Source organism: Stenella coeruleoalba, assembly GCF_951394435.1.
Source record: "Stenella coeruleoalba genome assembly, chromosome: 9".
Lineage (NCBI taxonomy): Eukaryota > Metazoa > Chordata > Mammalia > Artiodactyla > Delphinidae > Stenella > Stenella coeruleoalba.
The window spans coordinates 79,680,934-79,693,572 of record NC_137155.1 but is presented as its reverse complement, the minus strand read 5'-3'; the positions used below and the strand labels follow the sequence as shown (position 1 = coordinate 79,693,572).

Below are 12,639 nucleotides of genomic sequence, written 5' to 3'. Positions count from 1 at the left end.
GGTATTTGTAGTGAGGTGGATGGACCTAGACTCTGTCATACAGAGTGAAGTAAGTCAGAAAGAGAAAAACAAATACTGTATGCTAACGCATATATATGGAATCTAAAAAAAAAAAACTGATGAACCTTGTTGCAGGGCAGGAATAAAGAGGTAGACAGAGAATGGACTTGATGACATGAGGTGGGAGGGCAAAGCTGGGGCGAAGTAAGAGTAGCATCGACATATACACTACCAAATGTAAAAATAGTTGACTGGTGGGAAGCAGCAGCATAGCACAGGGAGATCAGCTCAGTGTTTTGCGATGACCTAGAGGGGTAGGACAAGGGAGGATGGGAGGGAAGCTCAAGAGGGAGGGGATATGGGGACATGTGTATGCATACGGCTGATTCGCTTTGTTGTGCAATAGAAACTAAAATGGTATTGTGAAGCAATTATACTCAAAGATCTATTTTAAAAAAAAAAGGATAAAAATCCAATGATCATCTCAACAGAATGCAGAAAAAGCATTTTACAACACTGAACATCCATTCATGGTAAAAACTCTCAACAAAGTTGGTATAACAGGAACATACCTTGACATAATAAAGGTAACTTATGACAAGTAAAATTTTTATTTCAAATACTAACAATAATATCTTCTAAATGAAAAGAGTTGTCTCATTTTCTAATATGTATGAGTTTTGCTTCTTTATCTTGCCTTGCGGCACTGGTTAACAGCCTGCAGGAAAATTTTAAATAGAAGCCGCAAAAGCAGACATCATGCCATGTCCCTGCTCTTAGGAGAAAAGTGTGTTTACTGTAGGTTTTTTTATAGACACCCATCAGCAGATTGAGGGGTTTCTCTTGTAACCTAGGTTTGCTGTCAGTTATACTGTTGTATTATTTTTTACATAACAGGTGTTATTTTTTCAGAAATTTTGGCAGTTATTGAGATGATGATATAATTTCTCATTTATTTGGTTTATTTGAGGTATTTAATTCTTGATAATTAAACCAAAGTTAAATTTCTGCGGATAACACAAGTTATTTATTTTATACAGTGTTGATTTTGTTTTGTCAATATTTTGTTAAGAAATTTTGTATTTCTGTTCTGGAGGGATAGTATTCTTTAATTTTTTTCCTTGTAATATTTTTCATGTTTAGATATAGGCATTTATGCCTGGCATCTTTCGTTCAGCACCATGTGCATGTGGTTTATATAATTTGCTTATGTAGTTTTAGTTTATTCACTTTCGTTGCCATATAGTACTCCACTTTGTGGAATTTCTACCACAATTCATGTGTACATTTCTATTGTACATGTACATTTGGATAGTTTCCAATTTTTAGACATTTTGAATAGGGCTACAATAAACATACTTGTTTATATCTTTTGATGAACAAATGCACATTTCTGTTAGCTATATTCCTAAAATTGGAATGGCTGTGTCATAGTACAGGTATATGTTCAGCTTTAATCAATACCAAAAACCCACACTGTTTTCATGACAGATAGCTCTTGGCAATCTTTGTTTTGAGATGGCTTCCTTCTAGTGTACACTAGTTACTTTAACTGGGGATAAAATAGATAAATCTTTTTGGAAACATGGGCATTTATTTATTTCACGGAAAACCTAAGGAAGTTTTACTGTAGTACTTTTATCTCATTACAAATATCAGTTCCATGTAGAAGAGAGAATAAGCTGGTGGAACAGGGATGCATTAATCAAGTTGTCAAGGAAGTATCTTTATAACATCAAATATTTGTGTTATCACGTAAGTCAAATTAGTCTGCTCATGAATAAGACAACAGAAGTAAAAGTTTCACACATAGTAAGAAAAAACATACAGATAAGAGAATATATAAGAAAATACCATATGAACACAAGGCCAAGAAACAAGCCTTTTATATCCTCCCTTGGACTCCCAATTTCATGTACACTTTCATTTTTTTTTTTTCAGGGAGAATAACGTTCTGTACTTTTGTAGATACAAATTAACATAAGAATTAACCAAAATGCTTACATAAGAAAGTGCTGACAAGGTCAAAGAAGAACTCAAGGAATAAGTAAAGATACATCGATACTTTTAGATAGAATGTGGAGTTAACTTGGATAGTGGCAGTCATCTGCCTTGAAAGTAAATTACTCCTTCCGTTAGAAATCTAAGCATTGTACAAGGTAGCAACCTGAAGTATTTATATAACAAACAGAGCGACAGTTAATAATACACAGCTGTGTGCCAATTTAAACCACAGAGCATGTTTCTAACTAGTGTACAATAATTTCAGGGTCACTATATTCAAATGCAATCAGTCAGGCAGGGAGTTCAAAACTCTTCAGAATCTGAAATGATGATCTTGGTTAAAAGTCAGGTAAGAGTAATGGCAGCATTACTAGGGGTTAACCCTCTCAATCTACGATCAGATCTCTTGAGCTTTAAATGTCTTGCCACAAATATTCACACTTTCACAATCAAGTCCAAGCAAGATACAGCTGAGATTCTATTAAAAGTTCTGATGTGGTACGTAAAACTGGAATTACCATTTATGACATCATCAGGCATACGCAGTATTTTCCTCTGAAACAATGTTTTACTCCATAATGTTATTTAACTAATCCCAAATTATGTTCAAAATAAGAAAACAAAAACATTAATTGTGTAAAGGCACCAAAGTATTAAAATTCTATACGAGACACTTCAACCATGACAAAGCTACTAAATAATTTGACTCTTCTCTTGTCGACAAAATAAAATTTGCCACTGAGAAATCACAACAGCACCAAAGGAATACTGCAAAAGAGGTACACTATATAACTGAAGAATTTGGAGCAGCAGAAGAGTTTTCACTTATTTAAGAACCCAGGAGAAGTGTAGACAATGCTGACTGCTACTTCAAAGTTTGAGAGTGAAGGGACAGGGGACAAACAGAATTTTAGTGAGACGATTAGGCACTATAGCGGCAGCCTTTTTTCCGCATCACACTGCAGTCTAAAATAAGCGAGTCCAGGGAGAAAGAGCTGAATTCACTTTGATTTCTGGCACCCATACTTCAATAAGTGGCTGCCTCTTTGGGACAGCTGAGAGTTGGGGGATTTGCTCAATGCAAAGAAGTCATTTAGGGGCATCACAATCATGATGCAGAAAAGTGCATGTAGTGAAAGTAAGAATCAACTTGTTTACTAACTGGATACTGTGGTTTAACTTGAGATAAGAGATAGCCTAAATATAGGTACGGCCTTAAAAATTGCACATCGTTACATGAATATAGCACAGCTTAGTTGCATGGCTGAGGTTCCCAAGCATTAGAGTTTTAATGATTGTACCTGAGATACTTTCCGCAGACAATACATTGAGATTATGCCATGGAAGAGTGTCAGTAAAACATCAAAAGGTCTGGTAATCTGCAGGTCTTTGAGATATAATTTGCCTTAGCATATATTTATTTTCGATGTTAACATTATCAAAGCCAATTCCTTGCTCATGTTAGCCTTCTGACTCACTCACAGTAAACTCTGGTGGTAGTTACTGGTTGTATAACTATAGGTAAATACTTAATCTTACTGAATCACAGTCTTTGAATAAATATTTATCACATATATTAATTATTCCACGTAAATCTATAAAATGAGAGAAAAAACATAACGTATAGTTATTGAGATGATTAAATGAGATACTTTGTGTGAAAGCAAATGCCGCAAATAATGATGCACGTTACTTATTTAACATTAATCGAGCGTCTATTTTAAAAATCAAAGGCTTACAATCATAATGTTCTTTCTTACTGAAGATTATTTTGTTCTCTCAAAATCACATCCTCGCTGGAGATCACTCCCAAATAAGCATACTATACAAATATTTTTAAAATAATTAAAATGCACTAACTAGTCTGATGTATTTGCTTTATTATCCCTCATATGCTTTTTAAATTCATGAAACCTGATAGATTAAATTAAAAATGTAACTCACTGGCTAAACATACATACTTTTCTGATGATATTACTGCCATTAAAAAATGTAGTATCTTTTGTATTCACAGTGATTTACTTGATAACAGGAGAGACATACTGACTAGGTTAGGTTCCCCCCATATCTAGAACATAAAACCCTGCACTTCTCTGTAGCATAGCACCCAACTCAGCTGATTTATGTAATGTTGATTTATTTCTCCTCCTCTAAAACATACACTTCATGACTGGAAGGTCTGTATCTTTCTTTTGTCCCCTACTATCCCAACTGATTAACGGTGCTTTCTTCACTCTGAGAAGGTATATAAATTCAGCTGTTAAAATTTTAATTGGTTTGAAAAAGGAATTCTCCTTGCCGCTGAGAGATGAATGTACATCTGTCTATAATTATGTGATAAGGTCTATAAAAAGGGACTGAATTTTATCAGGAAAGATTTGGAGTATGGATCCCACTTATGTATATGATGATCTTAGTCACAATGCCAAGAACGTCCAATACAAATATAACTGGAGCCACAATGTTAGCCGTATGTGTAAATGTAAACTTTCCACTGCCACAATATAGAAGTAAAAGGAATTAGTAAAATTAAATAACATATTTCATTTAAGCCAATATATCCAAAATGTAATTTTGCCATGTAATTAACATAAAATGTTAATAAGTTATTTTACATTTTTTATGCTAAATCCTTGAAATGGGGTGTGTATTTTATAATTACAGAATATCTCAATTCAAACCCGTTACATTTAAAGTTCTCAAACATGACTTATGGCTAGTGGTTACCATATTGGACAACACACCTTTAGAACGAAAGAGAAGATATTAATTTTATTTTAGAGGAAAGATCATTAAAATACTTATTTGAGTAGATAAATTTACATTTTTTTTCAAAAGTTGACATATATTGCTGGAATCCTACCTTAAGTCTCATTTTACTAAGATTGATGGCTTGACATGGAGTTATAGCCATGGTGGCTTTGATTCCACTTTCCCACTGTCTACAGGAAAACTACTACCTTTCGTGCCTTCCTCTTTTTTCTTTTTTTTTTCTGTTTTTGCCTCTCAAATTATTTGCCTTCTTTGTCTCCTCCAAATAACTAACTGAAAAGAGAATAAAAGAGTCCTGAATTGGGGGACTTTGGAATTGGATTGCATTGGAAAAAATTGGAAATTGCATTTCCAATTTTCACATCTAATGCCAGGGGAAACTGTTCTTCACTGAAAGAAATACTTCCTCATGCATAACTTCTATAAAAAGTTTACTGATATTCTAAATGTGTTGTGAAAGACTGTATCCAGAAACAAACTTTTAGAATTCTCTTACTCAAGAATTTTCAAAGAAGTTGCCCAAACCTATACCTTCAAACAAGAGGAATGAGCTTATGGTGCTGCCGGCTCTGACGCTTTCTGACTCAACTTAAATTTTTTATAGTTCAGCATGTTGGATTGTTTGCGGTACTCTAATCCTGATTCTTTCCAATAAATACTGTTTGCAGTACTCTAATCCTGATTCTTTCCAAGAAATATTGGTATACAACAATACCTACTCTCATTTATCTATGTTCTATAATGGTACTTCGGTTATTTTGTGTCTATACTGTATGGTCATTAATCAACCCTGTTTCCTCAGGGTGCTTAATGATAAGTCTCCCACACTCAATTTATTCCAGGGGCATCACAGAATTTTGGCTGATGTGGTCTGGTCTTTCACTATCTCTACTCCTCTTCCTTCTCTTTCCATTAAATTAGGTTTAGCAAGCTGCGCCAAGCACAGCAATGGATTATGCATCTCTTTTCAAAACAGCCCAGTTTTCAAAAATATTACAAAAAGACAAAAAAAAAACAGGCATGGTTAAGTGTCCTGTACTTTAAAGGGCTGGTAACCATCACTTCAGTTGGCCTATTTAATGTAAACTGTAACAATTATCTGTTGTTGTAGCCCTGTAAACAGTAAATAGAATACTAAAACTGGCATATATTTTGAAATATCAAAGCTTTGAAAAGAAAATGCAAATCCTGGGGGGCATAAAATTGAAATGTGAATGATTTTAGGCTAGTGCTATCTGGGTTCATTCTGGGTTTGGCCCCCCAGAATTTTATTGCCGGTCTTTGGAAATTCACAATTTTAGTGTAAATAAAACATACCTTATTTAGGCAACAGAAATGTGAGACTCAAAGAAATTAGCTTCCAAGATAGTATGAGAAATGCTCTTTTTGGTCCATGCACAACAAACTCAAAATTACCTCTAACAAAATTATCCAACTAGCAATTAATTATATTTTGCTAAGAAGCATACCAAGAAACACACTAGAAAAATTCTAAAATAGACTTGTATTAAACATTTAAATAGGCCCAGCTATTCACAAGTAACATATTTGCCTTTCTTTTACTCCTCACCTCCAGTCTGTCTATATTTTTCTCACACACAGATACTGAAATTCTAATGCATTGCCTTCTGAATCAACAGCACATACAGTATTAATAATGAAATAACCCTAATTATTTAAAAAATTAGCAAGTGGGATTTTCAGCTTGGTATTTTAAAAATGAGAGCTGACAAATATTAATGCTGAGCAGATGTTAAAACATTTTCAATACTGTCATAAAATTATCTATTTTAATAGCCTGTTCTAGCAATGTTTTTCTAATTCTCATAATCTCTCTAATTATTTTATAGTAACAATTTAATGATACAAGATTATTCTAGGAATCTAAATGGAAATAAGATTCGTCCTTTATGTAAAAAATAGGAGGAAATATCCCCAAGCAATAGAATTACAGCCACAGAAGGTAGCTCTACTTGACCAGCCGCTCTGTGACACAGTGCAAGAAAGGATCCAAAATAAACAAATGTGTGTTGGGGCAAGATTCTGGTGCTGCCTCACTGACTTGGTAGTGGAGTAGGGACATATGGAACTGAGAGCAAGAAGGAATGGAATTTTACTTTAATGAATACAATGAACATGTTTATAGAAGCCAAAGAGTTTTCAGTGTCACGCTTACGACTAATGCTGAAGAAGGAAGACTTGTTTGTGTCTTTAAATGACATTGGTGGAATTCCTCAAGGCCATTTTATTATGTAAAATATTACTCTTTAAGAGAAACTGGACTCTTTCTAACACAAAAATAAAATATACTAAAAACTGTTACTCAGGAATTCATGTATTTTAGTTTTTATCATGAACCTACGAGGTAAACTCACCATTTACTAGCAAGCTGGCAGCAATTTTTTCCAGAATGCAATGTGCATGATATGTAAGCAGTCACAACATTCCTCTCTTGCCATTCATTCTGGCAATTAAAATTTAGTTGCTTTAATAAGAGCTTCATTGTTACAACCTCACGGGACAAATAAGGCAAATAAAAAGGTAGCACAGACTTGGGTTATTTGAGGAATGAGTAGAATATCATCAAATATCCACAAGGGAAAATCATCTTCTTTGGCATTCAGAAGACAAGAGTGACTTCTGCTTTAAAACATTAATGGTTTTTCAAAGGGTTTTAAGTGAATGGAAGACATTGGTTTCATTATTGTGTTACTGCAAAGTTAGCAGAAATATATTACTCAAAGTCTCACAAATCTTAGAATTAGTTATGCTTTTGTATACAAATTTCTGTTGTAAATCTACAGAAGTAAACTATTTCCCTTAATAGGGTGTTACTGACAATGACGTATTTGTGAAGTTGAAAACTGAAAAATAAAGAAACGCTCTGTTATAGGTCATGAACTAATACATTATATTTTATCCACAAACCTCAATTTCCAGTTGATTATCCGAGATAATTTATATACATATGTTACAAGTAGTAAAATGATACATTTTGTCATTTAGTGATTTTAATTTGGTTTAAACTGCAAAGGAGAACACAGATGGATATGTACCTGCCATCAACTGCCTCAAAATTAATTCCTAGATGAACAAAAGCCCACTCTCTTTCCTAAAGGGGCCGATTCTAAGGCAGGGGCAAACTTGACCAGTCCCAAAGAATGAAGAACGTATAATGAGCTCCTGGTCAAACCTGGTTCAAATAAGCAGAATCTTGCAATAACCAATCTCATCACCATGAGAAAACAGTGTGAATATTTAAAGCCTTATTATTCAAAGTGTGGTCCATGGACCAGAAGCATGGGCTCCCACCTGGGAGCTCATTACAAGTGCAGAATCCTAGGCTCTACCAGGTCTACCAGGTAATTGAAGAAACACTAGTCAAAAGGAAAATGGTGGCATAGTGACAATGAAATGCTCAAATTCCCTTTGATGGTGATGAGATTTCAGAAAGAAACCCCATCAATCACAGGCCCAAGACAGGAAAAAGCATTATTGTGAACATGATAAGAACACAAAGCCAAACTGAGAAATACGAGAAACAAATGAGGAAGCTAAACCGGAAAACAGATCAGAACACGCTTGGAGAGGTGGTATGGGTGGTGGCGCTTCATACTATTTACTGATTTACTGAGATACAGAACTAAATCCAGCAGAAGCCATATGTTCAGTGTTTGGGTGGATAAGCTCTGTGACACTCCATGTATGAAAAAGCACCCAGGGGGCTTCAGAATAAAATGGTGCTTAGGCTGTCATAAATGGAGTCCAAAAAGTAAATTAGTAAAATAAAATGAATACATTAATGTATGTAAATGAATATTTCCTATAAAAAATAGAGACTATGCAAAATTTAACTAATACCTAGAAAGAAACTATATGTATCCCCCCATACACTGTGGGGGGAATGGGCTAAATAGGTGAAGGAGATTAAGAGGTACAAGCTATGAAACTTGTTAGGTATGAAATAAGTTACAAGAATGTGATATACAGCACAGGAAATATAGTCAATATTCTGTAATAACTTTGTATGGAGAATATTCTATAAAAATATCAAATTACTACTTTGCACACCTGAAACATATAGTGTAAGTCAAATATATTTCAATAAAATTAATTAATTAAAAATAAAACTACTTTGTGACATGAACGGAAGGTCAGAAATGGAAAAATATAAAGTTAAAGCAATTTATGACAAACAGAAAAAACAAGCATGGTACAAATCAATTTAAATATATCAATTTTCCCTATATGGATTAAATTCACCTAAAAGGTACAAAGTCAAATAGGATGAAAAAGTACAAGTACTCACTAAAATTAAATGACTCAAAAAGCCAAGAATAAAAGAATGGGTAAATATAAAACAGATAAATAGTAACCAAAATAAAATTTGTAAAAGAAATATTGCTATCAGGAAAAAATATTCAGGCAGAAATACTAATGAGAGTAATATACTCATGGGGGTAAACAGTAAGGGGAGTAACACTTTGACATACTATATAATGAAAAGGAACAATTTTTCAAAAGTAAAGATAAAAACTAAGATGTTGCATTAACCTAATAATACAGTTTGAAATCTATAAAGAAAAGTTAAGAGCAGAATACCAAGGAGAAACAAACTCACCCAGAATCTGATAATGACATTGTAATACAACTCTTTAATCATTAGATAAAGAAACCTTTTTGATTGTAAAAATAAAGAAGATTTCAGCAAAGTAGTTAAGAAACTTTACCTAATACATACAGAGATCCTCTAAACATTACAGCTAGTAACCAGTTTTGTCAATCACACATGAATCATTTACAAAAAATGAACACGTTTAAGGCCAAAAATTTAGAAATCCCAACATGACACTGATAAAATTCTCTGATAACAAATCCAAAATAATAAAATCAATAAATGGTTTTAACGATATATTTAAAAACTAAGGGAGGTGTATATTTCCAGGAAAATGTAGGAGACATACTTTAAACTATTTTATTTTTAACACTTAATTTACCATTAACAACAAAAAATTCTCGGGATTAAATACAAAGAAAAAGAAAAAGTCTGAAATGTGAAGAGAAGACAGTATATGCTTTCTTTAGGGCAGAGATGCTTGCAATGGATTTTCTTAGCTTTTGTACAAATCAGTTAATGTTTTAATTATCCTTCTGAATGACAGTTTTAGTGTAATAAAATTCTTGATTGATAGTCTTTTTAAAAAACACTGAATATTTTTACTTTAAAACCTGAAGGAACTTTTTGGCCAACCCAATATTTTGAATATGCCGTCTCCGTTCTCTCCCTACCTAAACAGAAAAGGAGGTACCTCTAATGGGATGCAAATTCTTACTAAACTGATCTTGCAGCAAATACCAGTTATAAAACTTTGGGAGGAACCTTAAATGAGAGCTAAAAAGAATGAACAAAAGCAGAAGATTTTAGGAAAGGGAGAGCAATTTAAAAAGCATTCATATAAATTACGAATTCATAAGCAATTTAAAAAACATTCATATAAATTACATTTATAAATTACATAAATGTAAAACATAATGGAAATGATCACTTACCTCTTATCAGATATCAGGGAGGTCGAAAGAGGAGCATCATCTTTGCAGTGCTGAAATAAAAAGAAAATAACTGTCAATTCAGGATTCTATATTTAGTGATATTTTTCAAGAATGAAGTAAAGACATTTTCAGATAACAGAATTAGAGTGATCTCAAAGGATTAAAGGGGAAAAAAAAATCCAGCTCACAAACTACCAAGAATAGTGTCTGTTCACCACAGTCAGATTAGAAAACTTCCTATTTCATGGGACATCGGCTAAAGTACTCAGAAGAGTTTTGTCTCAGATGTGAGGGCAAACGACTCATAGACAAAATAATGTACTGGTCCCATCTTAAAAGCTTAGAAGCAGGACCTAAATGTACCACGTTCTTTCCAAGTAAATTAACAGCATCCCAGAACAAACTCAAGAATATTTATAGCATGCAGAAATATCCAGCACCCATAAATCCACATTGTCTGGCATCCTGTTAAAAATAATCAGGCAGACAAAGAAGCAGACAATATGACATGATTATAATAAGAAAAAAAACCAAACAACTGACCCAGCTATGATACAGATTACATAACTAATAAAAAAGACGTTAAAACAGTTACTGTAGCTATATTCTGTTTGTAAAAAAGGAAGTATATGCTTTTTAAACTAGCAGAGAAAAACTGAAAAATAAAATTTTTACATTTCACTCACAATATAAAAAAAATAAATAAAATACTCAGGAACAGATTCACAAAAGCCATGTAATATCTATACACTGCAAACTACAAAGTATTGCTGACTCAAATTAAAGAACACTAATACAATAAAGCTTGTTATATTTGGGGGGAAATCAATCATCTTATGGATTTAAGACAATAACTATCAAAATTACTACAGATACTTTTGGAAAAATGAATAATTTGAAGTGGATGTGATGCTGCTAGAGCTATAATACATTGATGGTAGGAAGTTAAAATGGTACAACTACTTTGGAAAACTCCTAAAATATTAAACATATACTTGCCATAATTCCCAGCTATTTCATTTTTATGTATTTACTCAATTAAATGGAAACATTTGCCAACATAAAGATATATTCTTGTACATATACCTAATACTGTACCAGTTGCACATCTGAAAGTCCAAAGTGCTGAGAAACCCCTCAATCCTGGGCAAATCTGGATGTTTTTGTCACCCATCATACAGGTATGAGTAAATAAATTAAAATTTGATGAGTAACAATATTTATATGTTTTCAAAGTGCCTCTCTCTAAAACACATTTACAAAAAAGCAAAAAATAACTTTTCAGTGTGGAAGTCTGGCAGACAAAACATGAATCAAATGGTCAAAGTGAATATCATCAATAACGGCACAAATGGAAATTTTGTGCTACTCGATAAGATGCAAAGGTCATGCAGCACACTTCTGTGACATTCTTATCAAAAAGTGTAGCCTGAATCTAATCATAGGGAATATCAAACAAATTCATATTTAGACACATTCTTTAAAATAATTAGCCTGCAATTTTCAAAAGTATTAAGCTCCTAAAAGTCAAGGAAAGGCTGAGAAACTGCTCCAGAATGAAGGAAATTAAAGTGATATGACACCTAATTCAATATGTGATTCGGAAGTGGATACTTTCTCTATGAAGACCATTGCTGAGGCCACTGGTAGGATGGAATGGGCTCTAAAGATTACATGATAGTAATATATCAATGTAAATTCCCTTATTATATCAGTCGTACTGTGGTTATATAGGAGGATCACCTTATGAACATACACACTAAAGTATCCAGGGCACAAGATTAACAACTTACTGTCAAATAGTTCAGCAATAATTTTTCTGTACTCTGTCTCCTTGTTTTTCTAAGTTTGTGATTGCTTAAAAATTCAAAGAAAAAATTTAGAACCTTCTAAATGGAAAAAGATACCAAATATAAGGCTCTGAAAAAGTTATATTCTAAGGGAAGATGGTCAGCAGCAATTTCTGCCTAATGTGGAAGGCATCTAGTACGTAAGATTTGCTGAAGAGAAGTCTGGGGCTGCTAGGATGAAGAAAAAAAGGTATCCCTAGCTTAGGACAATATGAGATGTTAAACAGAGGAAGTAAAGTAAAAGTCCATGGACCATTAAAATTTCTATGAAGCACTTCCATTTTCATATTCAAAGTTGCAAAATACAGTCTTGTAATTTAAAAACTAAGTGTATGGAGACTAATCCAATAAAACTTTTACACTCTTTTAAAAATTATTAATTAAACTTATTAACATTAAATTTCACATATTTGCATTTTAGTAAACAGTACACCACTTTTACGTAAGTTAATGTTTCTGCGCT

General features: G+C 33.2%; 1 long non-coding RNA gene across 1 annotated transcript in view; it reads right to left on the bottom strand.

Moving 5' to 3' along the window:
* The window catches only part of LOC307191405, a 242,019-nt gene that overhangs the window by 110,200 nt on the left and 119,180 nt on the right, over nt 1-12,639 (bottom strand). The window contains exon 2 of the long non-coding RNA XR_013829752.1: nt 10,327-10,376. This is a non-coding gene — a long non-coding RNA (uncharacterized lncRNA). The remainder of the gene's footprint in view (nt 1-10,326; nt 10,377-12,639) is intronic.